Source organism: Podarcis filfolensis, assembly GCF_964270895.1.
Source record: "Podarcis filfolensis genome assembly, chromosome: 13".
Classification (NCBI taxonomy): Eukaryota; Metazoa; Chordata; class Lepidosauria; order Squamata; family Lacertidae; genus Podarcis; species Podarcis filfolensis.
In genome coordinates, this window is record NC_139615.1 from 7,335,829 (window position 1) to 7,362,157 (window position 26,329).

The following is a 26,329-nucleotide window of genomic DNA, read 5'->3' on the forward strand; positions in this document are numbered from 1 at the left end:
CTCTGTGCTTTTGCTAGAAGGGCTAAAATAAACCCTCAGAAGAACAACCTTGGTTAAAGTTGAACCACCCTCACTTCTCCCTCAGAAAGGTCACCCTTTCTCTGACCAGAGTCAGATTGCATCTTCTTCTCCTTGAAGGCTAAGTTTCAACAGCACCATCTTCCCTCTCCGCACATTTCTGAGCTGGCTCCATGATGTTAGGAGAACATCTGCTGGAGAAGGGGGCAGGAACAGGACCTCATAGGAACTTGAACATTTGTGAGATCCCTTTTTATGCCTCCTAAATGGTGCCCTTCTGGGCTTTCTATGAAGAACTGTTCTTCATAGTGAGAGCCAGTGTGGTGTAGTGGTTAAGAGCGGTAGTCTCGTAATCTGAGGAACCGGGTTCGTGTCTCCGCTCCTCCACATGCAGCTGCTGGGTGACCTTGGGCCAGTCACACTTCTTTGAAGTCTCTCAGCCCCACTCACCTCACAGAGTGTTTGTTGTGGGGGAGGAAGGGAAAGGGGATTGTTAGCCGCTTTGAGACTCCTGAAGGGGAGTGAAAGGCGGGATATCAAGTCCAAACTCTTCTTCTTCTTCTTCTTTCTAGTAAGAGCTGTCTGACAGTGGAGCAGTCTCCCTCGTGAGGTTGTGGACTTTCCTTCCTTGGAGGTTTTCAAGCAGAGGTTGGATGGCCATCTGTCATGGATGCTTTAGCTGAGATTCCTGCATTGTGGGGTTTGGACTAGATGACCCTTGAGATCCATCTCAACTCTACAATTCTATGATTTTATGACCTCTCCCTGCTGTGTTTACTATGAAGGAGTCCTTTTTTCTCTTAGTAAATGCAGTATATTCCTGAGAGAGAACCCCCCATGATTGACATAGAAAGCAGCATTGCTCACCTCACTTGTACTACAAGCAGGTGAATGAGAAGCTCCCGCCTCAGAGCACTGGGCTTGCCAGAGGAGGAGTCATTGGAGTCTGGCTGGTCCCTTGCTGGATGACCACCTTGGGCAGAGGTGGCAGAAGCAGCGGACAAAGATGTAACAGCTTGTGCACATCTCAGGGTTCATCCACAGTTACCTTTGCCCCACTCCTTCCAAGCATAGATAGATGCTTAGAAACTCCATGTTTTCTATTTATTTATTTATTGGTTTTCACATATTACATTACAATACAGATGTACCAGAGCCAACACCATTTCCTCCCCATCCCCCCATACATTTACATTTATATTTCCTCAGTCCATCATATTATTCTTTTCTCCTTCCTCCCACTTCCCTCCGCCCCCACTCGATTTCCTCCACATTATACAATTTACAATAATCTTGCATTCTACAATCTTCTCAAATCATCTATATATTCTTATTATCTTTCCTTACTAATTTTTCTTCCATCCAGTACTTCACATTTTAATCTAGGCATATTAGCGTATCTTTTTTTGAGCAACATTTTGCCATATATTCATCAAAACATTTCCACTTCTTTTTAATTTTTGATTTGACTGATTTCTTATTATAGCAGTTAATTTTGCCAAAATAAAATATTCATTTACGGTAGTTTACAAATCCATTCCTCCTTTGTAGGTATAGTTTGTGATTTCCACCTAGGAGCAATCACTATTCTAGCAGCTGTACTTGCATATAGAAAAATCCACACCCCCCCCCCGTGGTATCTCTTCATCTATCAATCCAAGGAGATATGTCTCTGGTTTCTTTGTTATTGATATTTTCAACATCTTCTTTAGTTCTTCATGTACTACTATCAAAAATTTCTTAATTTCCTCATACCTCCACCACATATGTATTGTTGTTCCTATTTCTCCACCACATCTCAAACAGAAGTTGGATTTCAATTTATATATCTTTGCCAACTTAACTGGTGTTAAGTACCACCTATAGAATATCTTTACAAACTTTTCTTTAATTGTATATGAGGCAGTAAATAGTATATCCTCTTGCCAGAGTCCATATTTTTTATTTTTTGTTTTGTTTTCACCCCAGAGGTTTCCCCACAAAACCCACTCTTTAGTGCTCATTTGGGGAAAAAAAATGTCCATTTGGGTTGCTGTGGAGTACTGCTTGCTCCAAATGAGCTTTAAAGAGTGGGTTTTCACGGAGAAAGCTCCGGAGCAAAAAGAAGTGTTCTGATCTGGGATGAGTAGCTTATGTCAAATGTCCAGGAGGGGACTGAAGCCATAGCACCCCTCCAATGGTGACCCCTCAGGAAGTACCCCTATTTGATGTAGGACATATCCCCCCGAGGTGGTTTACCCTTAGATGCATTCCCAGCAGACAGGCTGAAGTGAAATAAACTGGTTTCACCAAATGCCTATGCCAAATGGTTCATATCTGTAACCAATAAAAGTTGTGGCTTATTTGAAACCATAAACTATATCCTGTTGTGTTATTTGGTAATTTACTCCCTGGAGAACTGCAGGGTCACGGGGTCTTGGCATGCAAGTAAAGGGTGAGGAAACTGTGGCCCTCCAGAGGTTGTTGGACTGCAAGACCCACCATCCCTGACTATTTGTTATGCTGGCTGCGAGTTGGAGTCCAACAACATCTGCAAGTCTGCAGGTTCCCAAACCACTGATTTTTATGGGACAACAGGCGGAATTTTCAAAAGAGGATGAAGCTCCTTCCTGAAAGTATGTGAAGGAGGAGCAAAAACGAAACAAAAACCTTCAGAAGACAATTTTATTTATTTATTTATTTATTTTATTATTGTCTAGTAAATATAGTTATGACCGCAAAACATGCAATACAGTGGTACCTTGGGTTACATACACTTCAGGTAACATACACTTCAGATTACAGACTCCGCTAACCCAGAAATATTACCTCGGGTTAAGAACTTTGCTTCAGGATAAGAACATAAATCGTGCAGTGGTGGCGCAGCGGCAGCAGGAGACCCCATTAGCTAAAGTGGTGCTTCAGGTTAAGAACAGTTTCAGGTTAAGAACAGACCTCCAGAACGAATTAAGTTATTATTAACCCGAGGTACCACTGTATATGAAAATAGCAGAAACTAGCTAAAAATAGCTAGAAAATAGCAGCGGCAGTGAGAGGACAGGAAGGCCCCTGGTAGCGGCAGCGGTGGGGTTGGCTTGAGCGAGGAGGGGCGAGTGCTCACCGGTTGGCTCTAGTCCGGCAAGAGGAGGAGCAGCAGTGCTGTCACCTCCACCGCGGCCGCCCCAGATTCCCCTCCCCAGGCACCAGCAGGGAGAATGATGGAGCTCCAGTCTGCACTGCTATTACAGAGACAGCTGGCATGTCAGTCCATCCATCAGTCCGGGCAAAACAAAATGTTTAGGGGTACGCGTCCCGCTGCGTCCGCCCAGAAAAAAAACACTGGTTGTGACCACAAATCATGTAATATATAAAAGAGCAGAAATGTCCTCAGTGACAGTCATGGGGCTGAGGAAGAACAAACTGTTGGTATTGTGTGGGTCTTAAACTGATTGATTGAAATATTCAGTATAGAGAAGGACAATATTCAGAATAGGACATTTATATAGAGTGCTTAGGTGGATTTGGCTAAAGTAGGACAGGTCAGTGTCTCCAATAGCTGGGTGAGGCTGGATGCCTGCTAGTGATGAGGGCGTGTTGGATGAGCAGGCATAGCATGTGGCAGAACATGGGGTTGAGAGGAGATCTGAAGCTCTGAAACGGGGAGAGTCCAGTGGATACCCAGGCTGCAGTCATATGTATACTTAGATGTAGGTCCCATTGAACTCAGGAGGACTTAATGCTGAGTAGATGTGCCAAAATCCTTTCTCAAGGCCTGTGCTCTTGGGTTGGGAGTACTAGTTGCTTGGGTTGGGAGTACTAGTTGATCTTCTTGACAGTCACTGTGGGAAACAGATGCACATAGGGCCAGTAGGCTTCCTGTCTTGGGAGTGCAGTCTCAGCAAATGACATAATATGACGAGTCCAGCTCCAAGTTCTAACAAAATTGCCTCTGTCCTTCATTTGATGGGGCTTCATTGCCCCCCTACCAGGGAAGAGAAGCAGACAGCAGAGAGAGGCTTCGGTTGTTAATGCTGGAAACGGAGTCCTATCTCCAGCTAGTGACTTCTTCTTTGCCCCGCTCAAAGTGTAGGACAAGAGCTCCCAGAAAAATGCTTCTAGGCCAATCAGTGGTGCACATTCTTATAGTCAGGGCCTGCTGGCTGCTTTTTCAGGACCACCACAGTGGAGAAGAGCCATTTTACCTGCAGGAAGGAACGAGAGTGAGGAGAAAGGAAGACACAGAACAGTAGTGAGTGTGGAAGAAGAAAGATCTGCATGTTCTATTTGTTATTCGTGGTTTTGTCCTCCCTGTTTCCTGCCAGTCACAGGTTGCAAGTTCTATGATGTATTATTTCCTACCCTGTACTTATTACTTATATTTACTTATTTATCTATAAACCACCAGCTTACAAGAAAGTGTAAGAACATAAAAGAACCCTGCTGGATCTGGTCAAAGAGTGTCCATGCAGTCTGGCCTCCTGCTCCCACAGTGGCCAACCAGATGCTGTAGTGGAAAGCCCAAAAGCAGGATTTGAATGCAACTGGTACTGAGAGGAACACTGTCTTGAGCAATGAAGGTAGAACCTAGCCATTGAGGTTGGTAGCCATTGATAGCCTTCCTCCTCCAGGAATTTGTGTGATCATTTCTAAAGCCATCAAAGTCTGGGACCATCACTACCTCTTGTAGGAACAAATTCAATAGCTTAGCTATGCTGTGTGAAGAAGTACTTTCTTTTGGCACTGTATACTAACATCATTCCTTGCCATCTTTCTGCATCTTCCTATCCATTTTTAAATATATTTTTTATTAAATTTTCTGTTTTACACTTTAGAATATTCATTTAAACAACCTTAAAATGCCAGTGACTTCCTTTCTTCTCTTTCCATGGTTCTTTTTGCATATCATAAATCCCTGCATCATTCAGTATTCCATTATTATATCCAACAAAATTTGTTTACACTGTTGAATTTATCTTAATGCTGCCAACTTTTTCAAGTGTACAAAATTCCCCCCATACATTCAATAAAAATTTCCCAATCTTCTTTAAACATATGTTCTTCTTGTTCTCTTATTCTATATGTTAGGTCCGCAAGCTGCGTATATTTCATCAGTTTAAGTGGCCATTCTTCTTTAGTAGGGACCTCGCTCATTTTCCATTTTGGGGCTAACAAAACATGGGCTGCAGTGGTGGCATACATAAATAACCTTTTCTGACGCCTGGGAATTTCCGTCTGAATTATTCCCAACAAAAAGGACTCTGGGTTTTTTTTTGGGGGGGGGTACTTCTAAACATTTTTTTTTCAATTCATTCATGGTGGATTATTTCCCAATATGCTTTTAACCTTTTACAGGTCCACCACATATGAAAGAACGTACCCTCAACCTTATTGCATCTCCAGCATCTTCCTATCCCTAAACATCTCTTGCAAATCAGCAAGTCAAATATTTTCCTTCATCCCAGTCATCTGATTTTAATGGGGTATCTAATGGACTATTTGGCATCAAGGATATGTAAAGGTATGTGCCGAGTCTTTCACAGACCCATTCACTAGTTTACAACAAAGAGTACAAATATTACAGCCTTATCCTTTGCTTCCCACCCCCCATCCCTGTGGTGTTTATGCTGCCTCTGTCACTCCACATTGTAAGATTCAAATGCAGACATATAACAGACCTTCCTCTCTACTCACTTTGAACAGTGTAATGGTGGCACTGTAAGAAACACTGAGGAGGAAGAGAATGAAGAAAACAAAGATGGTGACCCAGAGACGATCCATTTCCTCCTCTTTCTCATCGCTGTAATCATCAATTGTTGACACAGCCACCTCTGTGAGGGGAAGAGAGAGAGACGTCATTTCCAGTGTTCAACATAAAATATCCCATAACTTCAGCCATCCCTTCACCCATCACTAATCTAATTGTACATATAGAATTATGCCGAATTACGTACTACTAATATTATTCCTTCTATTTCGTACAGTCTAACATAGACTACAAAATCCATGATGCACTAACCGTATACCTGCAAGATCACCTTTGGCCTATATAACAATTAATATTATCCAAATTTTGCAATAGTGGCTTGGTGTTGGCTCTTTGGGAACTCTCTCCGTTCACCCCACATAATGTTTGTGCCTTGTCCTACAGAGCAACTTCACTCTGTTGCAACACTTCTCTCTCTCTCGCTCTCTCTCTCTTTCTCCCTTTTCCGACACTCTGCCTAAAGTACCAGTTCACCTAATTCTCGTTAGTTTGTTTAGGATGAATCTGTTGTGCAATGTGTTTCAATTCATCTGCAGAATGCTATTTGCCTTCCATTTTTTTCAGGTAATAAATCAATGAGGAATAGCAATGTTCAGAGATGTTCAAAACAATTGCTTAACCGTTTCACCACATGACAAAATACATCCTAGTCTTGACAGTTTGAGTGAGTCACAGAAGATGGCTGGATGGAATAATCCTAAATAAATGAGGTGGTGGGGATGTTTTACCACAGTCTTAAATTAACTTGTTTTTTTTAATTATTAAATATTTTATTAAGGGTTTTCTTGTTTTACAGTGTAAGTGTAATGGCTCGTATTTCCCCCCCCCCCCCATAAATCAATATGGCTAACCTGATCCAAAACACCCACCCACCTCACTCACACACGAAAACAAAGATCACCACAGCCAATCACAAACAAACAATCACACCCTAGGCCAACCCTAACCTCTCTCACCACCAAAGGAACACAAGTGAACAACACAAGCACGCTGACACCAAACTCTACATACATTAAGCATAATAGAAATTAACTTGTTTTCTGAGGGATGTCCAGAAAGGCCACGCAGTGAGCTTCATGGTGGAGGAGGGATTTGAATCTGGAGTTCTAAGCACCAAAACAAACACTAATCAGTACATTAAGCACTAACACTGACTCAAGGAGTAACCAGGGAGCAGGTGTGGGTAGGGAGTTTGTGTGTGATGGCTGAGGCCGCATCCTTGCAGCATAACTAGGGCAAGAGTGACTTAGTGGAGATGTTGTGTTTGGTTTCCAAAAGGAGGGGTGACTGGGGAAGTCCCATTTTCTCCCTTCTCCGATTTTGTAAAATGTCAGGGATTTTGCTCTTTCGTATTTGATGGGATGGTTCTGAGGGGATCTCTGACTATCATTTTGGAAAACATATCCTCGCTCTGCCTTTTTGCATTGTGTACATATGTGTCTTGATTGGACCTTTTATTTCTCATAACCCACCCAATAATATATGAACAATTCATTAATATGGCCCGAATATTTTGTGAATTTGATTCTTTCTCATGGCTCCATCTGACTTGTGCACTCATCTATCCAGGCTTGGCTCAGTTTGCTCACCCATCTCAAATTCAGGGTCAAACTAGGTTTATTATTATCCTCCCCCCCAACGTCTTACTGATGTGATGCTAAAGGTGTCAAATGAAATTCCTTCTGATTCTTTTTAACAGTTAATAGCCACTTTGAAAGCCATTTTTTGTCAGGATCCTGGTGCAAGGGGAGGTTATTTTTTATGTGGTTCTGGATTAAAATAACCTTTCCCTGTGGTGCTTCTGTTGTAACTGTGGGGAGCGATAAGGGAGAAAACCTCTCCCTATATAGGCAACAACCATTTTGTGCACATTCAAGGCACATGCGGCCGTGCAAACACTCGCTGTGTTTTGACCTGGAAGAGGGCGTAACGGGGCATAAGGGGTTTACACGCATTCTGCTGCCTTGTGCGGTGACCTGAAATGCAGCCCCAGCAAACTGTGGGTTGCCCCCCCCAAATGCCCCATGGCATCACATTATAGCTGGCCCTCAGAAACTAGTCTTTGCTTTCAAGCAATGCAGGTGTTTTGCATTCTCTCATTTCTTCTGCCCTGTCACTGAAATGCACAGTAATCCAGGCCAGGTGAGTTGATATGAAGGGAAGCTACATGTGTTGAAGCGGGGAGTGTGCACATATGTTGCACCAGATGAATTCTGCCTACATTCTGTCCATGCTGCTGTGCCCCATTGAACTAACTTTCCACAGGATGACGTTGGCCTCTGTATTGCACCTCCATATAGATAGCTCTGCACCTCTTATTGGAGCAAGGTTCCAGCTCTGCGACAGAGAACGCTGCATAGCTTGCAGCCATACTCAGCGGAGACCTACTGAAATGAATGAACCTAAATTGCACATATCACTTAATTTCAGTGGGCCTACTCTGAGTAGGCAAACCGATGAGCCAGCTTCTTACGTCATGTACCATATATCAATATTTGGGGCAGGCAGAGGAAGGAGAGGCAGTGCAAAATAATCTGATATGAGCAGGACTCCCTTCTATATATATGGGTGCCGAAAAAGGCAAACTTATTGGATGAACTTTGGGCTTTGATTTTTTGGGGCGGCGTGGCAGATAAAAAAAATATAAAGAGCACTGAGCTATAATTATGTTGTTGGAATGCAGTGAACACAGCAACTCTGCTATGATCAATTGGTTTCAACCCCTGAGGAACTGAGGCCTGGTGGCAGTTGGCTGAAGGAGGCAGAGACTGGTGCAGAAATATTCCTCAGTAGTGAATTAGCAGCTCATTTGTTGTTTTCAGCACCAGACATAAAAAGGAGAGCAGCTTCCTGTGTATGGACATGTGTAGATGGAAGCTAGGGTGGAGCAGATGATGGGATATTGGACTTGAGCCTGGTGGAATGTGACCCAGATTCAAATCACCACTTAACTAGATGAAGCTCACTGGGTGTCTTTGGACCAAATCCCTCTCACTTCCGGCACTTATCAAGGGCCTGTTGTGAGCATTAAAATACACATATACTGTCATCAGACGTTTGCACCCCTGACTCCCATGGCATAGCTCTGATAATGGTGAATGCATTTTGCTTCCAAATACCATGAATACCCACTTAATTAATCCACACACCCCGCTTTCCAAAACTCACGCTAGTCATCGATTTTCCTGCAAATGACCACAACATGGGATATATCTGAGTTGGTTCTCTTTTTATTCAGCCATAGGCCAAACACGCATGCATGGAAATTATTTACACAGGGTTTATCTAACAATGCTAGAGGAAAATCTGGGAGAGGCTGAAGAGGTCGCAATGCTGTAGGAGGGATGGTCATCATTTTTTACCCTGGGATTTCTCCACGGTCCTCTGGGTGAACTTCATGGGGAGGGCTTCGTGGATAGCCATGCAGGTGAATGCATTCCCATTGTTCCAGTCAGTTAATGGGATTTTCATGTGGCTGTACATGAAGTAGGAATGGTTGTTGTTGTTCTTCATGACTGGGGTGTTGACATGGTGATCGTCAGGTATAGCGTTGTGATTCTTCAGCCACTGGACAGAAATTGCCTCTGGGGTGAACCCAGTGATCAGGCAGGTGAGGGTCACCATAGATGGCCGAGTACGGATTTCCTCAGGGTGGGGTCGGAAAAGGTACACCTCAGGAGCACGGACCGTTCCTTTTTGAGATCAGGGGCAATATATGTGAGAGAAAAGGAGAGGCAACAGTAGTTAAGTTTAGACCAAATGAGTGGATGCAGTGTTGACAATGAGAGTTCCTGTGATTTTGTTCTCTTGAACATAGGTACTCCAGACAGGGTTATTGCAGAGAGCGTGGCTCACCTCTGGCCTGTTCATATGCACTTCGTAACAGCAGTATGTTCCCAATAGTTGTTCCACCTGGCTTTTAATGTCATTTGACTCTAAATATTATCAGTTAGATTCTTTGAAGAGCAGTTTATGTCTGTTCAGTAGACACAGTGGGGTAAATACTCAATTGCCAACCAATTGAAGTGCCTTCAGCTGAACTCACCATCAGTGTGTAGATCTATGTGAAGATCTATAGCATGTGTTGGGCTTCTTTGAGCTGGATGAATGAATAGGAGCACAAACTGGGACAGCAGAGATATGAGGTATATTTATACAGCCCAGTTTCTCAACAGATATACAGAAGTCACCCAGCCCACACAGAATCCCAGTCTTTCCCGAGAAGGTACTGGTATGTTCAAGTTGCAGCATGGCTTGGGGCTGAAAGGTGAAAATCTTGCAAACGTCAAGGAGCAAGCTCTGCACAGTTGCTTCTGAAGCAGTTACCCTGGTGGCTCGTTAAATTTGTGGAGTGGGCCACCAGGGCAAGGATATAAAGATCTGCCTTCATCAGAACTGGCTCAATCCTTCATCTAGCTCGACCAATGTTGGGTAAACATTATCAATAGACAGATTCAGAGGTTTGAAGGATCTGTAACTAGAGATGAAATGGTTTTCATGAGAGTGGAAAGAGTAATGGGAGACGTCTTGGCCCCTGCAGTGGACACAAGCCTTTCTTTCCTTGGTTCCAGTGTTGCCTTCTGATTAAAAAAAAAAATGCATTGCAGGTTTTTCTAGCACCATAAAACCTTTGAGCAGAGACAAGGGTAGTAGAATGATTGTGCAAACCTGCACAAGACCTCTATCAGACTGCTTGAAATTGTAACTTGTGTCTCTAGCATAAACTGCAGATTTGCCAAGTTGTGTTGTGTTTTCGTTCTGTAACACAAAACCACCAGCCCTGGGATGGGAGACCAACCCTCTTTCCCCCTTACCTGTCGTCTTGGCAACGGTCCTAATGATGGGAGCAGCCAGGCCTGGATATTCCACTTTGCAGGTGAATTCATCTTCCTGTAGCCACGTTGTGGCAGAGAGGGCCTTCGTAGCGGTGAACTTGCCATTAGGCTCTTCTTTTGTTTCCAGTAGTTCTTGGCTCACAGGTCCTGGTGTCTGCCGTGACCAGGTGATTATCAGCCCATCTGTATCTATCAAGTTTTCCACCACGCAGATGAGTTTGGGGTCGTAGTTTATGTACAGGTCTTTTGGAGTTGGGAGTATGATTCTTACGTCAATGCCAGTGGAAGGGCAGACGGTAGCATCTGGAGGCACAAACTTCATGTTAGTTCTCTATTTGACTCTCACTTCTTCCCATCAGATGTCAAGGAGATAAATAACTATACAACTTTTGGAATACGTCTGAAGACAGCCTTGTATAGGGAAGTTTTTAATGTTTGATGTTTTATTATGCTTTTATATTTGTTAGAAGCAGCCCAGAGTGGCTGGGGTAACCCAGTCAGATGAGCGGGGTACAAATATAAATTAATAATAATAATAATAATAATAATAATAATAATAATAATAATCTGTTAACAAGGGCATTCCTTGCTGCAGAGTAAAAGGGAGCAAAAACTCCAGACTTGGTACAAATATTAAAAGAAGGAAGCTGGTGTTTGTTGCCCTTGGTTGTCCTAAAATTAAAAAAGCTCCATATTCCCTTGTGAACAATGAGCAGGAACAAACAGTTCCCTGTCACCCCCTTCTACAACATCAGCTTCTGCTATCAAGACTACATTGTTCTATCCAGGAGAAGGTTTACACCATTGAGTCAAACTACATGGTGTAGAGGATGGGAAATGTCCTCTGACCCCAACCCCCTGAAGAGGATAGCATATTTGCCAAGACTTTTCAAGGACATCTGGGGCACTCTGATGTCCACTCCCCTATGTCTTCCTGAGTCCTGCTTCCAGCAGAAATGGAAAACAACTACTTTACCAGTAAGGTCATGTTTTCAAGGCTTAATTCAATGGGCCATAATTGAAAGCAGTTATATATCTATATATGTATAAATGAAGTGGGAGGAAGCTGCAGTCTGGAAGCAGCCCTCCCCCTCACGTTCCAGTTCATGCCCACCAAAGCAGAGGGAAACTCAAGTGCCAACTTAGTCAGCTGCTCTTACCTTCACATATCTTGGCTTTGCTCTTCACCTTTGTTTGTGTTGCTTCGTGGAACACCTGGCAGTAGTAGACATTCCCTGCCTGCCAGTCAGCTTGGCTGACATTGGCTGTGCTTGTGGTACTGAAAGTGTATCCGTGGGCATCCTTCTTGGGCTGCTCAGTGAATGAAGGCAGGAGCCCGGCTTGCCCACCCACCAGCCATTCCACCGTCAGCGTTTTGGGGTAGAAGCTGGAGATAATGCAGAACAGCTCAATGGTGGCACCACTGGATTTGGAATCGCAGGAGGAATGGAGCAGGCGGACTTCCGGGGCCACTGGTGATTTTGCAGAGGTTCCTATATTATAGGAAGGCGGGTATGGGTGAATCTGTCAGTTATGGTTCCTCTCAGTTGCTTATTTTTCAAGTTTTTCCCCACACCAATCAGCAAACCAGTCCTCATGAAAAATCTGCATTTTAATTCAAACTTCTCCTAATATACACACATCTGCCTAATATAAACATTCCTGTAAAACAGTGCTCCTAATGTAACACATTCTTATATATTATTCACACACACACAATATATATTCTTTGTGCACATTACTTGGCTGATGAACAGCTTTGCACAATTTAAAGAAGTGTAAGTTGGAAATGAGGGACATGTTTTGGTTCAAGTACTGCGAATTATGTAGATTCGTCTTTAAATATGAACCAAATTGATCTTCTCCCCCCATCCATATGTGAGGGGCATTAATACCACTTAGTGATCTTAGTGATCTCCATTCTGGGACCTGTCTCATACTCAATGTAAGCCTTGAGGGACCCACTTCGATAGAAGACTGGAGGGTGAGTGGCCACTAATTCATCTCTCATTCGCCATCTTTGTCTCTCCTACTAATCCCAAAGTTTTGAACAGCCTCACCGTCTCATCAAGATACTTCCCTCCTATTGGTTGTGCAAGTGAATACAAGCAGTTTAAAGGAGCGGGTTATGAATACTATTATCAGCACACACTGTGTGTGGTACACATGCTGGTAACATTGCTTTGAGAATAAAGCAGCAATAAATAAACTTTAAAAATAAATCACCACAAATTTAACAATTTAATACTAAAGTGTATTTTTTAAAAAATGCCGCTGGATGTTGCTGCACCTAGCCCCGGATGACTGAAATCTTAAATGGCACAACCCTAACATCACTTCAGTGCTGAACAGACAACTCCAAACTTGTCTCCCACATTTCGTTTGTGAGCCAGCGTTGAGCTGCTGCTGCACTTAACATGCCTTGGTACTAGACAATAACCCTATCCAAAGATACTGAATCCATTTCCCGTCTCTCCCAACCCTTGTATTTTACTTTTATTTCCTTTGCCAGATCGACCACCCGTTTGTAGGTTAAAGAGAAAGCAGATAACGAAGGCCCAGCCAGACTCACGCTCAATGTCTTTGCTGATTGTGGAGCTGGAAGCTGCATGGGCAACATTGCACTGGAACTTCTCCGATTCCCAGGTGCTGGTTGGGATGGTGAGCTGGCTGGTGAGGGTGTAGAGGCCCCTGGATGAATCCAATAGTGCAGGGAAAGTCCGGATGCCGCTGGAGATGGCTCCCGAATTCCACCGTACTGTGACCGGTTCAGGAAAGTAGCCAGAGACCAGACAACCTATGGAGACCTGGGAGGCAGTAGAAGAGTCTTGGCTACAGGGAGGCAATGGGAAGACCGTTGGGGCTGTGGTGCTCGCTGCAATAATAATAAAAAAAGAGAAATGCATGTTGAGGGTATGCTGTCCAGCAAATGTGGATGTTTTTGTGTTCCTGCAATGCAGAAGTTTAAATAGATGCTGCTTGGGGGTCCCTTTCAATTCTACTATTCTATGATTCCATGAGGTGAGCGGGAGTTGCAGGATCTCATCACCTGATTTATGCCTTCATCACAACACAGTGAGTGGTAATAAGTGCCTCTAGCACCACATTCAAGCCAACCTGTTGGTGCTATGTTATCTTCCATAGGTGACAGTTGTACTGTAGGCTAATCTTTATATGTTTTCCCTTATATAGGGAGACATTGACTTTTCTGGTCTAGAGCACCATAGATATGTACGCTTCACCCCTCTGTTCACTCATATCTGCCTCCTTTCAGCCATGCAAGGAAGCCTGCTCAAATTTTGATTAAGATCTTATTAATCCTCAAGACAAATCCTTTCCTCTTGGAGCCAGCATTAACAATAAGAGCCTCAAACCCCGTAAGGGGCCTGGTAAACATTATTTGAGGTGGCGCATTAACCTGAAGACACTTGGGCATGTCCAAGTTCATTCTTATTTTTGCCATTGTTGACAAGTGCTAAGCTCACCTGGAATGAAGAAGGTTCCATGATTGATCTCACTGCTATTTGTTGGGGGGGGGCAAGGAAATATCTGTTCACTTTCAAGCTTATTTTCTCAGCTATGAGATTTAGAAACCTGCTTTAAAAACAGTGAAAGCTTAGAATGCTGAATTATTTGCAGAATAGACACAGCCCTGTTTAACACCCACTGGCAGGCTGGTTTTCTCTAAAATTTGCCGAATGCCTGGTGTCTGTCCTTAAGCTGCATTTGCACTGTTATTCAGTGAATTCCACCTCAGCTTTTGGGCTGCAAGTGCATCACGTACAGTATGACAATACTGGAGAATTTCTTATTTTACATGGTACGTTGACAAAACAGAGAGAAAGATATGGCAACGAGAATCTTGCAGCCATTGGATGGGGGATCCTTTCGCGCAAAAGGGAAAGGAATGTGAGAGAGTGTGGGGCTTAGGGGAAAGCAGTGGGGAGAAAGGGTGTCATTTTGGTCTAGTTGTCACTGTGGTGGCAAATCTGCATCTGCCTATGCCCAAAGGAAAGGGAAGAAATATTTATAGCAAAGGGCCACATCCCTTGTAACCAGGCTTCTAGGGGCCACATTTCATTGGCAGGCAGGACCAAAGGCTAAAAGGCAACAAGAGTGAACAGAGAAACACATGCAGTTCTTACCATTGTACATCCTAGTTGTAGGAAAGTCAGAATTCTGCACACACATGCCTCTCTATTTCCCCCACCCAGATAAGCAAGAGCCATTATCACAATTCATTGGCATATTCCAACCAGGGAAAAACACTAAAGGTCTGGGGTGGGTTTGGGGAGGGTTTTAAAAGTTGGACAGAGGGGCACATTTGCCACCTTGGCAAGAAGGTCCCCACCTCCCCAGTGTTCCCACAAGTGGAAAATGAACAGTGCTTTTAAAAAACAATGTGGAGATTTGTTTTGTTTTTATGAAAGAGTATTAGCTGCGTGCTACCTCTGAGACCTAGGTTTACTACCTCTAAGAGAACAAGGTATTTGTGTCCGTTAGGAGGTGTGGAGCCTTAGGCCAAGAGGGTCTGCTGGACTTCTGCCCCATGACAAAAGCTTCTGGTTGCTCAACAGATTGCAAATCACAAGTGTCTAGACCAGATAAATTTACACTTGAGGTTGGCAGCTCCTTCCCTGCTTTTAGGCTGCGCTCGGGTGTCCCCCAGAAAGTTAAGGGGGGACGCTTTTCCTGCCACAGCGAGAAAGCCTTTAGCTACTGAGTTATCTTGGTTCAGAGTAAGATGAAAAAGAAAAGGTAATAGCCACTTTGATGGCTGACTCGCCACCCATCTGAGACCAAGTCATTAGATTTGAGCCCCTTTCATCTAACTGAAACCAGTGGGATGAAGCAATCAAGATTTGGATCCTGGCTCAAGATCTATAGCTGCAATCCTGAATGCACTTGCCTCGGAACACAGTCACACCCACACCATCCACTTAAAGTGCTCTTACACCACCTTAAAAGTCATGGCTTTGCCCAAAGAATGCTGGGAAGGATAGCTCTCTGAGGGGTCTCCTAACGGCTCCCAGCACCCTTAAACTACAGTGCCCAGGCCAGTGGCGTAGCGTGGGTTGTCAGCACCCGGGGCAAGGAAAGTAATTTGCGCCCCCTAACCCATGGATTTTAGCAGGGGGCAGAGAGCTGCGAGTGCAAGTGCGCCCCCCCGATGTTGCGCCCGGTGCAGCCGCCCCCCCTGCACCCCCCACGCTACGCCACTGGCCCAGGCTTCTTTAGGGGAAGCCATGAAACAGAGGGACAAGAGTGCTTTAAATGTATGGTGTGAATGTGACATAGCTTCCTTGAACACTAATAGACTTATGTCTTGAGTCAGCACATGTTTCTCACTCTCTCAGGTAGTGTTTTTTGCTGGCATTGCCCACATCTCAAAATTCCAGGCCTCCTTTTAGTTGTGCGACTTCTCTCACTTCCTCTTTGTTCAGCACCAGCTGCAGGTTGCAGGTGTCCTGCATCCTGCTTAGTGCCCCCTCACATACAAATTTGACTGAAACTTGGTAAGAGGACAATACAATAGTGCTGGTCAACAGAAGAAACAAAAATGGAGAGGCAAGCAAACTGAGATTTTGAACTTCATTAACTGGCAGTAATAATATGAAGGTGAAGCCAAATCAGCTTGTACAGCCAATTGCAACTTGTTTGGAGTTATAAATGTGTAAGATTATCTAGTCTACGGGGTATCAGCAGCTGGTGGTTTATGGGCCCAACCTACTCCACAAATGATGAAACATTGACCTGATACTTTCCCCCTACTGATAAAAGTGGATGTTCAACTATTCAGCTTATGAGTAACTTTAAAAAATAATAATTCTCCCAGTAGCATATGTTATAAAATAGACAAAATTAAAACCAACCATGCAACAACTCAGTAAAATGATTAAATCAACAAGACACGAATCCACAACAGATAAAATCCAGCCATAATATGAAGCCAAGTCAGTTTGTATAGTCAGTTGCAACGGTTTTTGAGCTCTGAATGTGAAAGAAGGTGGTTTGTGGGCCTAACCTACTCCATAAATGACGATGCACTGGCCTGCTACTCTCTTCTATCTGATAAAGCAGAGGTTCAACTATTTAGTTTCTAGGTTGTTTATAATAAAAAGAGCATATTCCAGGCAGTGTACATAAATCAAATAGACAAAATTAAAATCAACCATGCAACAAATCAGTAAAATGATGAAATAAAAAAGGCAATCTTACAATACATAAAATCCAGCCAACTACAGCATAGGAGAACTTTCCTCCTGCCATGTTCCCTGTGCCTTTAGTATCTCCCAAGCAGGCAGAAGTTCAGCAGGCATAGCTTTTCAAGCTGCTTTTGAAGGCACAGTGAGGTTGTCCCACCCCACCCCTGCCAGCTAGCAGCCCTCGACAGAATCTAGGAGCTATGGCTCCCAGCTCCCTAACCTATCCAGTCAGTTCCAGCTTTCTGAAATGCCTTTGTCCTAAAACAGGCATAGGCCAACTTGGCCCTCCAGATGTTTTGGGACTACGACTCCCATCATCCCTGACCACTGGTCCTGTTAGCTAGGGATGATGGGAGTTGTAGTCCCAAAACGTCTGGAGGGCCGAGTTTGCCTCTGCCTGTTCTAAAACCCATTACCCTTCTAAAGCTAGGGACAAGCCCCTCTTGGTCTAGTCCTGGTTATGTCTGCTTCTCACACAGTAACCCTGGAAGTCTTACCTCCCTAAGAGAGAATTCAAAAGTTCTGGTGTTCAGTACACACCTCTCCTATCCTGAGGATCAAACCTAGTTTGCTCTCACTTCAGCTTGCAACCTGTAGGAATCATGCTCGGTTTAAACTGTTATGGTCCTTTTCCATCTCCCAGGAGTGTGCAATTCCTTGGGGCTGCCTTTCTCAAGTGTACCTAATTGCATTTTCCTGCTTAGCTAAACCTCTCAATTACTCTACCGTCCTGGGGTGGGGCTGGGTACAGAACCCAGAAAGTGGTCTTTCAGTGGGTCTCCTGAAACTTTTCCTGCTGCTAGGAGTTTTGACAAGCCTCCTGTCCTAACCAGCTCAGCCCACTCATCGATAGCAGCTCACTCGAGAGAGATTCCAGGGCTTCAGCGCTTGCGATGCAGCAAAGCTTGGAGATCGTTCTGCTCCAAAGAATACTTTCTGAGCATGGAGTAGAACTTGGGTGCCTCAAAGACACTTGCTGCCTAACCTTCTGGTAGGAACTGGGGGGGGGGGGTCTTCAGACAGAGCTTCAGGCCTGGGTCAGATTCCCCCCCGTAATCTCCTTGTTCACCCAGCCCCCATGAAGCCACTGCTCATCTGGATAGTCAAGAATCTCCCAGTTGAGCACCAGGCTAGAACCAGTTTCAGACAGCACCTCCTGCTACCTACTTACTTCCTACATCTGAGGGGCAAGGAACCTATCATTGGAACCTCCCAGCTCTCAGCCAGCTCCCCCATACCCTGGCTACTCCTGGTTGGCTTCTCCGCAGGCTGCTGTTGCTCAGGAAGGTTGCAACTCTGTTTAACACTGGCTTTATTTTGCACAGGTTTTGAGATTCTTCCTCACTCCATGCCACTTGTGGATCTAGGAAGCTCAAGCCCCACAGATGAGCATGGGGCAGGCTTTCAGATATTCCTGTGTCTTATTTGAAGCCTGATTATCATTTGGGAGGTTTCGGGGTCCCCCAACTGAGCATTAGGCTTGGGGCAAGATCCCTGTAGTTCTCTGCCTGGCTGGACCCTGCTGCTTATCTGGGGGTAGTGGTTTCAAGAATCTCCCAGCTAAGCATTTAGCTGGGGGAGATTTTCAGCCACCCTCCTCCCTGACAGATGGAACTCCTAGCTGGGCATAAGGTGAGAGCAAGCTCTCAGGCAGTCCCTTTGTTCCCAGCCAGTCCTGGAGCCTGCTGATTGCATTTCTTGGCTGAGCATCAGTTTTGGGGCAGGCATCGAAGATGCCCCATCTTCTGACTGCTTCCCACTAGCTTATATGAAGCCTAACACACAGTTGCATGGCCAAAATCCCCCCCCAGCTGAGCAAGTGGCTTGTAGCAGCCACCCAGGCAGTCTCCGTCCAGCTTTTGTAAATCCTAACGTTCAGCTGGGTAGTCAAGAATCTCCCAGGCTCAAAGAAGGCATCCAGTTAGCCTCTCATCTGCTCCCTACCAACTTATCCCCCAGGTGAGCATCAAGCCTGAGCAAAAATCCAAGTAGCCCCACTTTTCTGCTGCTTCCCACACGCTTTCGGCCAACAATAAGCTGGGTAGACAGGAGTCTCCCAGTGGAGCATGAGGTGCCCCACCAGCTGCTCCCTATTAGCTTTTGTGAAGCATTTCACTCAAGTGGGTTGTCACGTATCTCCCAGCGGTGCATGAGCTTGTGGCAAGCATGTGGGTAGGCATCTAGGCAGCCTACCCCCCCCAGCTGCTCCCATCCCCCAGCTTATGTGAATCCCAACACTTAGGTAGGTGATTAAGAATCTCCTTGCTGAGCATCAGGCTTTGGGAGGGATCTAGATCCCCCCCCCAGCTGCTCTCTACCAGCTTTTGTGACTCCTAGCACCTGGCTGGGGCTCAAGAATCTCCTAGCTGAGACCCGGGCTCAGATCAGGAATAGAAGGTAGCCCCCTTCTTGATGCTCCCCACCAGCTTACCCGAAGGCCAGCCTTCAGCTGGGGGAGTCAATAATCCCCCAGTTGAGCACTGGGCTCAGGGCAGGCCTCCAGGCAGCCCCCCCCACCACTCCAGATGCTCCCCAGCACCTGTAAAACCTTACACTCAGGGCTGGCTTCAGATTTCCTGTTTGCTCCAGCGTCAGCATCCCTGAATCCTGATGCTAAGCTAGTTACTGAATGATCTCCCAGCCGAGCATCAGGTGGGGCAGAGCTCCAGTTTTCCTCCTTGTTCCCTTCCAGATTTCATAAAGCCTGCTGCTATTACATAAAGCTAGGGAATCTCACAGCAGATGGATTTTCCAGAAACTCCTTGTACCCAGCTTGTTTTAAGCCTAGTGCTTAGCTGGGTTTGGGGGATTTCCCTCCTGAGGATCAGGCTTGGGGCAAGCTTTCAGGTAGCTCCCTTCCTTTCCACCAGCTTCTCAAAAGCCTTAAGCTCCTCCTAGAGAGAGCAGGAGTCTCCCAAATGATCATTAGGCTTGGAGCAAGTTTTCAGGTACTCCCTACCTGCCAGTAGCTTAAAGCCTGCTGCTGAACTGGAGGGGTCAGAAATTTCTAAGCTGAGCATCTGGCTGGGGTAGACTTTCAGTCACCTCAGCCAATTCTCTGGAAGCCGAATGTTCATTGGGAAGGGAGCTATCCAAAAGTCTGTCCTAGCTGACCATTACATTTGAGCAAGCTTTTACAGTAGGCAACCTTCTGCCCAACCTACTTCTTAAAACCTCAACACTCCTCAGGGAGCTCAGGAGTTTACCAGTAGAGCATGAGGCTCCAGCCAGACTTTCAGCTAGACCCCATGCTTTCCTCTGGCTTTCGGCTAGCTCCCTTCCTCACCACCAGCTTCACATAAGCCTTACACCCCTTTGAGTGTAAGGGGATCTTACAGCTGACATGGATTTTATAGCACTCCCTTGCACTTGTCCAGCTTGTTGCAAGCCTAGTGCTCAGCTGGGTCCTTGCCATCTCCCAGCTGAGGATCAGGCTGGGACAGGTTTTTGGGTAGCTCCCTTCCTCCCCACCAGCTTCCCATAAGCCTTGCACCCCTTCAAGAGAGCAGGAGTCCTTAGGCTTGGAGTAAGCTTTCAGGTACCTTCCCTGGCCCACTAGTTTAAAGCCTGCTGCTGAACGGTGAGGTGAGAAATTTCACAGCTGAGCACCTGACTTTCATTTACCTCCTTCCACCCCGCCAGTTCGTGGAAGCCAAAAGCCTAGCATTTGAGCAAGCTTTCAGGTAGCCTTCTTCTCCCCTACACACTTCTTTGAAGCCCAATGTTCATCTGAGGGCTCTGGAATCTCTCAATAAAGCATGAGGCTTCGGCCAGACTGCTGGGTAGCCCCCTTGCCCTCCTCCAGCTTCCTAGCATAATCCGTAGCTTGGAGGCAAGAAGCAGCTTGGCAGGTAGCCCAGCTGGGACATAGCTGAGTAACAAGCTTGGGAGAAGTTAGCAAGGAGCCCTGGGGCTTTTCTCACTTACCTTCTTTAGACCTCTCTGTTGGCTGAGTGGTGGGAAGCTTTCAAGCTGAACATGGTGCATGGTGCAAGGTTCATGTGCCTATGTTGCTCCCTGCCAGCTGTTGCTCTGTCCTGGCATCGGAACATAGGAAGCTGCCTTATATTGAGTCTAGTATTGCCTACACAAACTGGCAGCAGTGGCTCTCCAAGGTTGCAGGTGGGCTTCTCCCCCAGCCCTCCTGGGAGATGCCAGGAATTGATCCTGGGACCTTCCTCTTTCAGAGCAGATGTTCTACCACTGAGCTTCAGCCTTTCCCATTTGGCTCTGATAACAGGAGCTGAAGTGGAGCTTCTGGAAGGTTGACCAGTTGCTCTTTATCCTTGAAGTTCTCAGCTCCAAGAATCAACTGAATGCTGGTCTATAGGGAAGTTGGTGGGATACAGCAAGGCTACCTTGCAGCCTTCTCCAAGCCTCACATGCAGCAGCTCCAAGCCCCATCTACTCCCCCAGCCTCCCTTACATAAAGATGCTCCGTTGGAAAATGGTAGCAAGGAAGACTTGCAATTCAGCATCAGCTAGGAAGCCCAAGAATCAACAGAAGACCCCTGAGTACAGGATAAAAATGCTTCTCCTCTTTCTCAGGCATTGTATCGTTCACTTCCTTCTCGGAAAGGCTAGGACATTCCAAGGAGTCCCTTCTCCTGTGGGGTATCTATGTTCCTATCTTCTCAAGACCCATAATGTAAAAATAAAGCTCTCTTTTATTTTATTTATTTATTGTAAAAAAAAACAACCTCAAAGCGGTTTTCAAACAGTAAAATCGTAATAAATCTACAACTCTTCTTTAAAACATACAGAAGTTTAAATGCTAAACAGATTAAAATTACCTCACCGATCCCAAGGCTGGAGTTGATCAAAGCAACCTGATCTCTGCTGAATGACCCACAGTCAGTTTCTGTTCGGGATTCATTTCTGTTGCAATGAGGCCTTCAGAGTTTCCCCTTAACCATTCTCTTATGAAGTGCCTTAAAAAAAGAAAATTTCCAGTTAGTGACGTCCTAACTGGCCTGAAGGTGTGAAGGAAAGGTGTGAAAATAAACAAACAATTGAGGTCCAGGGAGCTAATAACTTCCTCTTTTCTCTCTCACATGTTTGACACCTTTTCAAAACCCAAAGATTTCACTGCTGAGAAAAACAAGGCTGTGTGAACTAGACGGTTTGGGTGAATCTCACTTGCAAAAACTCAAACCGTTTTGTTTTTATTTAGCCATGTTCACACTAATTAGTCATTGTGTTTCACCACATAACCGCCGCACCCTGTTTTCTTCTGTCCAAAAATTGGAAAAAAATACATTTCATCACGTAATTGGCTCATGGTATAATTCTGTTCATCCCGCCAGTTAAACAGAGCGATGTATTCACCAGTGGCATATGGATATGTATTTATCTCTTGCAGCATCCATCCCTTGGGCTCCATTCCCCACTGTGCACCAACTAGGCCTTAGGCCCCTTCCTTTCCTCCTCCAGCTGCCAGCGCCCCTGCTCCCCTCAAAACCATGTTGAAGAACCAGAAGGTGCAGAAGTCTTGGTCATGAGCTCCCAGGCCGCCTTGGCCGCTTCCCTGGGCTTGAACGGTAGTTAGTTAAGCTTAACAGGTGTTTGTTTTTCTGGTCTTGGGGGCACTCAAGGTGATGCAAAGATAGCAAGGATTCCAGGGGAACAAACAAACTCAGGCTGCAACCCTATGTGGACTTGGCAGGGAGTCAGGCCTGTTGTCATTCACCTTGTTCACCTCAACCACCAATGAGTTCAAAGTCCCATTGAAATTCCAGTGGGGTTTTCTTCTGCGTATGCATGTATAGGTTTGCACCATCCAACCTGGCGAATTTAGTGAAGTATGATTTTGTTGTGAATGGAACTTACACCCAAGTTACAGTGGTACCTCTGGTTAAGAACTTAATTCATTCCGGAGGTCCGTTCTTAACCCGAAACTGTTCTTAACCTGAGGTACCACTTTAGCTAATGGGGCCTCCCGCTGCTGCCACGTCGCTGCTGCGTGATTTCTGTTCTCATCCTGAAGTAAAGTTCTTAACCCGAGGTACTACTTCCAGGTTAGCGGAGTCTGTAATCTGAAGCGTTTGTAACCTGAGGTGTTTGTAACCCGAGGTACCACTCTATAAGGACAACAGCATCAAAGAAGCCAACTCAAACTCAAGGGCCATGCTAGGCCTTACTTAGTGCTAGGCCTCACCCCCCATTTATTGATATTAACCATTTTTTTGAGCAGATTTTGCTCCTTCCAATAGTTGTAAATTCTTACTTCCGATCCAATATTGATTGAATTGTGAAGACAATATATCTATTCTACAAGAGGACTTATTCTGGTTTCTCTTCTTCCCATAGGGGGCTGAGGGGGCTTTGATTCCCCCAATAAAATATTTGAGGACACCCCCCCCCCCAAGTTGATGGGCATTGCCGTTCAAATGGTGTGCATGCACCACATCATGTGATTGATTATGCATGGTGGGGCTTACCTAGGTCCCCCCAATATTTTATTCAAGTATGCACCGTTGTTTCTTATGCCTCCAGCACCCCCTCAGATCTGCTCTGGAGGGTCCTTCAACCTTATGGAACAGATTTTGGGCCATGCAGAAGACAGAGGAGACCCATTGTGTGAGCAGGTGTCTGCTTGCTTCGTGCTCCTCAGTTTATGGAAAAATGTACTCAGCAGCTTGAAATTTCATGTATCTATTTATTATTTAGAAACGAAATAGCCAAACAATACATAAAATGGCAACCAGCAGAATGTCTCCCCTGTCCCACACTCCAACATATTGCAAGACGTGTTTTTGGAACCAATTCTTCCCTTCTGCAAAAAATCACCCCTCTGAGAGGACTTGGGCAGCTGTGGTATCAACCCCCTTCACAGCCTTTTCAGATATTTATGCTTTTCTCCCACTGGCTGAGGCTCCTCATAGGCTCTTTCCCCCCTTCTGTACCTTGAAATTAATTTACACTGCAATAGCTTGTCCTGCCCTGGTTCTTGCAGCAAGGTGGGTTAGTCAACAGACTGCAGCAGTTTCCCTTTAAAATAGTGTTTTCAACTCAAAACGCTCTGGGTGCCTTTGGGGTGTGTTTGTAGGGCATGAATTGGCTAATATGTATCTTTTCCAAAATCCCATGTTCCAAATACTTCAGTACTGCCCTTAGAGGCTTAGGAGTCTGGTCAGAAGGAAAGTTTTGCATACCTGCCAGGTGTCCTGGGAAAAACGGGACATCCCAGTTTTTGAGTGAGATTGTGGTGGCCGTTTTGGGTGCCATGATCTTGTGTGCTGTCATGCCACACTCTCACCCCGCAAAAGTCACTTCAGGGGGAATGAGATTGCAGCACGGGTCACATGACTTGCCTGGGAGCACATCCTGGAAGATGATTGCCCCCTTTTTTTATCTGAAAAAGTTGAATGGTATGGTTTTGGGTCTTCAGATGGCTCCATAAAAGTCTAGAAATTCTGCGAAGTGAGAAGTGACTATTAACTATTTTGGATAGCAAAAAAGACTCTCCACAGCAATGGACAACCATGTTCAACAGAGCTTTAATTTATTACTTATTTCTTTTCAAGCAAGGAATAAAGAGGTTAATTTCATCAAGGCTAAAATCATTGGACACACATTTCATCTTCTGATGCTTGCCACTGATAGCAACATGGCTGAAGGCTGGTATTGACATTTGAATATGCAGATGACTTAGTTTTGACGTTACAGGAGCCAGAATCTAGTACGAAAAGAGTATTAGAACTGATTCAAGAATTTGGTCATGTGGCAGGATTTAAACTGAACAAGTCAAAAACTAAAGTTCTTGAGAAAAACTTAACACCGATTGAGAAAGAGAGGTTTCAGAAGGAGACTGGTTTGACATTAGCTAAGAAAGTAAAATACTTGGGGGTTAATATGACTGCTAAGAACTTATTTAAAGATAACTATGAGAAATGCTGGACAGAAGTAAAAAAAGACTTAGAAATATGGTCAAATTTGTATAAATTTTTATTAATTTTCCAACATATATTAAAACACAATACAAATGACAATACATAAACAAACAAACATAAAAACACGTATAATTTCATAACCTCTTTTCCTTAAACCTTGTTTCAACGACTTCCCCATACCTCCCTTTTCTGCATCCCTGTTTTAAACTTTTCCAGCAACCCCTAATTTCAATTACTTATAATTCACTTTCTTTAATCCTTTTTCTCTTACCCAATTATTTGTCGCTGCAATTCTGTTTTACATTACCCATGACATTTTAGCACTCCTTAATTTTACAACAGTTCTTAAGATAAACTTTAAATTTCTTCCAATCTTCTTCCACCGTCTCTTTTCCTTGGTCGCGGATTCTGCCAGTCATCTCGGCCAGTCCCATATAGTCTATCACCTTCGTCTGCCACTCTTCCAGCGTGGGTAGTTCTTGTGTCTTCCAATACTTTGCTAAAAGAACTCTTGCTGCTGTTGTAGCATACATAAAGAACGTCCTATCTTTCCTTGACACCAATTGGCCTGCCATGCCCAGGAGAAAGGCCTCTGGTTTCTTATGAAAGGTACACTTAAGTACCTTCTTAATTTCATTATAGATCATTTCCCAGAAGACCTTGATCCTTGGGCACGTCCACCAAAGGTGGTAAAAGGTGCCTTCAGTTTCATTACATTTCCAGCAATTATTATTGGGCAAATGATAGATTTTTGCAAGCTTGACTGGGGTCATGTACCACCTATAAATCATTTTCATAATATTCTCTCTTAAGGCATTACATGCCGTAAACTTTATACCGGTGGTCCATAACTGTTCCCAGTCATCAAACATAATGTTATGACCAATATCTTGTGCCTATTTAATCATAGCAGATTTAACCGTTTCATCCTGCGTATTCCATTTCAACAGCAAGTTATACATTCTTGAAAGTATCTTAGTTTTGGGATCTAACAATTCTGTTTCCAATTTTGATTTTTCCATCTGGAAGCCAATTTTTTTGTCCAAATTATAGGCCTCTCTTATTTGATAATAATGAAGCCAGTCTCGCACTTTATCTTTTAATTTCTCAAAACTCTGCAATTTCAGTTTATCTCCTTCTTGTTCCAAAATTTCCCAATATTTCAGCCATTTGGCCTCCATATTGAGCTTTTTCTGAGCCTTCGCTTCCATTGGTGACAACCACCTTGGGGTTTTATTTTCCAATAAGTCTTTATATCTTATCCAGTCATTGAACAATGCTTTCCTGACAATATGGTTTTTAAATGCTTTATGTGCTTTAACCTTGTCATACCACAAATATGCATGCCACCCAAAAACATTATTAAAACCTTCTAAGTCCAAAATGTCTGTGTTCTCAAGAAGCAGCCAATCTTTCAACCAGCAGAATGCTGCTGATTCATAGTAAAGTTTAAGGTCTGGCAGGGCAAATCCACCCCTTTCCTTTGCGTCAGTTAGTATTTTAAATTTTATTCTGGGCTTCTTGCCCTGCCAGACAAATCTAGAAATATCTTTCTGCCACTTCTTGAAACAGTCCATCTTGTCCAAAATTTGCAATGACTGAAACAGAAATAACATTTTTGGCAATACATTCATC

The 26,329-nt window shown here is 44.5% G+C and overlaps 2 gene segments (V, D, J or C); both read right to left on the reverse strand.

Annotated features, from left to right (window-relative positions):
* Window positions 1–21,721, reverse strand: part of LOC310747179 (Ig gamma chain C region-like) — a 39,700-nt gene extending 17,979 nt beyond the window's left edge. Inside the window, exon 1 of the C gene segment in view lies at window positions 21,596–21,721.
* Window positions 8,976–22,185, reverse strand: LOC310748684 (Ig gamma-2C chain C region-like). The segment is given in 6 exons: window positions 22,061–22,185; window positions 21,601–21,695; window positions 13,169–13,471; window positions 11,757–12,089; window positions 10,576–10,899; window positions 8,976–9,453 (listed from the first exon to the last, which is right to left on the reverse strand).
* Between the last annotated feature and the right edge of the window lie 4,144 nt (window positions 22,186–26,329).